This window comes from Physeter macrocephalus, chromosome 4 (assembly GCF_002837175.3).
Source record: "Physeter macrocephalus isolate SW-GA chromosome 4, ASM283717v5, whole genome shotgun sequence".
NCBI lineage: Eukaryota > Metazoa > Chordata > Mammalia > Artiodactyla > Physeteridae > Physeter > Physeter macrocephalus.
In genome coordinates this window covers 146,887,456-146,890,533 of record NC_041217.1, presented here as the reverse complement: position 1 = coordinate 146,890,533, position 3,078 = coordinate 146,887,456, and the positions used below count along the sequence as shown (strand labels likewise).

The 3,078-nt window shown below is 46.7% G+C and overlaps 1 protein-coding gene across 3 annotated transcripts in view; it reads left to right on the top strand.

Annotated features, from left to right (window-relative positions):
• Window positions 1-203: 203 nt before the first annotated feature.
• EIF2B3 (eukaryotic translation initiation factor 2B subunit gamma) overlaps window positions 204-3,078 on the top strand; it is a 158,158-nt gene continuing 155,283 nt past the window's right edge. Inside the window, exon 1 of one of the 3 annotated variants that reach the window (XM_007110668.2) lies at window positions 204-288. The gene's annotated coding sequence lies outside the window, so the exon portion shown is untranslated. The remainder of the gene's footprint in view (window positions 289-3,078) is intronic. The other 2 variants (XM_028489433.2, XM_055084658.1) reach the window with 2 other exon arrangements.

The window sequence follows — 3,078 nt, the reverse complement described above, 5'->3', positions numbered from 1 at the left end:
TGAAGCAAGAGGCTGTGACTAGTTCCCCTGCCCTGTGAGGGACGCTCAGTGGGCCTTGGTGACGTGTGAACGAACGAAAAGGCTCAGGCGGCCCCCCCTCCTCCCCTCATCCCCGCCGTGCCCTTCTTGGCCGGCATCTATCACTCGGTGCTCGTTCCTTCTCCGCGGGCCTGCCCAGCTCGTCCCATCGATCTGCCCGGCTATCGCGCGCCTGCGCCTTTGGGCTGTCAGTCGGCGGCGGCGTGGGGAGCCACCCGAGCGAGCGGTTGTGGCGCACGGGGACCTGAGGTAAAGCTGCGGCTGGTACGCTGCCAGGCCGCGCACGAGCTGGCTGGCGGGGTGAGCTGCGCGGTGGAGGCCGCCAGGCCTCGCTGCACCGGAGGGAGGCGGGCTCCTCGAGCCTGGTTAAGGAGGGCCTGAGCGGCTGGCGGGGGTGCAGAGTCTGAGTCGCCAGCTCGAGTGCCTGCCCGACCCGGCCGCAGAGCCAAGTGCCCGAACTAGAAGGAAGCTCGGGGAGAATCCGAACCAGCCACCTCGTGCAACAGATGGGGAAACTTGAGTTTCAGGGAGGGGAGGATCTGCTAGAAGTCACAGCGAGTGAGCACCAGACCCAGGACCAGACGCCCTGAGCACAGTGCCTAGTCCTTTACACTTAAGTCCTTCGTTCATTTATTCTGTGAAGTACAATAAGGTCTGGCTGAGAGATCAGTTATGATACGGTGTTTTATCTTACCAGTTTACAAAGGGAGAAGGCAGTGAGTGCTATGACGGAGGCAGGTCTGGGATGCCATGAACACCCCCTCTAAATCTTGAGTGGCTAACGCGTCTTTGCCTTGATTCCCATCACCCAGAGTCGTGGTAGTGACACTGAGACATTTGACAGGCTGCCTGGTATCATGGATGGTTATGTTCATGATTATCACCCAGAGCCTCATTGAGAGCAGGAACCTCTGTGAACCTAGTGACCTGGGTTCTAATGTTTGAGCTTGAGTCTTACCACTGGGTTGTTGTGAGGTTCACAGATGCTCATTCCACAGAGCACTGATTGAGTGCCTAGCATCTGACGGGAGTTGTGTCAAGTACTGGGGATACAGCAGTGACAGTCAAGGAACTCATAGGAAATAGACATTTAAATAAATGCACAATACAGCCTGTAAAGGTAGAGATGATCTGTACATAGTAGAGTGGAAGCACTTGAGAAAAACGTCTCCAGGAGGGTGGGAACGGATAGGAATGGCTTTTTAGGCAAGGTGGTTCCTGAACTGAGTCTTAAAAGTCTAATAGGTGATTAAATACTAGGCACAGGAGAAAAGCAACCTAGGAAGCAAGAATAGCAATACAGGGACCAGAATTATGGTTCAGCTGGCACAGAAGGCATCCATGACCTGTCGAATATCACACATAATGCTTGTCATGCGATTGACATTATTATGTGTGCTCTACATAGATTAACTCATTTAATATTTATAAATCTCTGTGAAGTAGAAACTGTAATTATTCTCATCTTAGAAAATTAAGAAGACTGAGGCTTGGAGAAGTTATGCAGCTTGCCCTGGATCACACAGCTAATTCATGGTAGAACTAGAATTCAGACCTAGGCAGTCTAGCTTGAGGGCCTGTGAACTTAACCACCAGTCTCCCTTCTAGAAACTGAGGACGCTGAGAGTTTTAAATGTCAGGCCCCTTGTTACCTCACCTGTAAGTGGAGAACCAGAACTCAGACTCAGGTCTTTTGACCCTTAAGGGTCCAGAGCTCTTTTCAACATAACATGAGATGTTATGGGAGTTATACAGTGCCAGATTGAAGTTAAATTCCAATCTGAGGCAGTGCCTGCTGGAATTGAAATTACCACATCTTTAAGTTGTGGATGTTGTGCAAGAGCCTTCACTTTGTGCTTGGGGTACAGGGTGTGAGTGTTGTAGATTAGATACTGATGTGAGGAGCACAGGACTGATCACAATTATGGTAAAGGTGCAACATTATTTGCCAGTTTGGTGTTAAATAATTTTTTTTCCTAAACATTGAATTTCACACTTGTTTTTAAAGGTTACATCATTGGTTGTAAGTCAAAGAGTACTTTTATTTTAAATCAATAAGGATTTGTGATTTTTTTTAACATCTTTATTGGAGTATAATTGCTTTACAATGGTGTGTTAGTTTCTGCTGTATAACAAAGTGAATCAGCTATACATATACATATATCCCCATATTCCTCCCTCTTACATCTCCCTCCCACCCTCCCTATCCCACCCCACTAGGTGGACACAAGGACCGAGCTGATCTCCCTGTGCTATGCAGCTGCTTCCCACTAGCTATTTATTTTACATTTGGTAGTGTATGTATGTCCATGCCACTCTCTCACTTCGTCCCAGCTTACCCTTCCCCCTCCCCATGTCAACTCCATTCTCTACGTCTGCGTGTTTATTCCTGTCCGAACCCTAGGTTCTTTAGAACCTTTTTTTTTAGATTCCATATATATGTGTTAGCATACGGTATTTGTTTTTCTCCTTCTCACTTAACTTCATTCTGTACGACAGACTAGGTCCATCCACCTCACTACAAATAACTCAATTTCGTTTCTTTTTATGGCTGAGTAATATTCCATTGTATATATGTGCCACATCTTCTTTATCCATTCATCTGTCTATGGACACTTAGGTTACTGCCATGTCCTGGCTATTGTAGGTAGAGCTGCAGTGTACATTGTGGTACATGACTCTTTTTCAATGATGGTTTTCTCAGGGTATATGCCCAGTAGTGGGATTGCTGGGTCGTATGGTAGTTCTACTTTTAGTTTTTTAAGGAACCTTCATACTGTTCTCCATACTGGCTGTATCAATTTACATTCCCACCAACAGTGCAAGAGGGTGCCCTTTTCTCCACCCTCTCCAGCATTTATTGTTTCTAGATTTTTTGGTGATGGCCATTCTGACCGGTGTGAGGTGATATCTCAGTAAAGTTTTGATTTGCATTTTGCTGATGATTTGTGATGTAGAGCATCCTTTCATGTTTGTTGGTAATCTGTATATCTTCTTTGGAGAAATGTCTGTTTAGCTCTTCTGCCCATTTTTGGATTG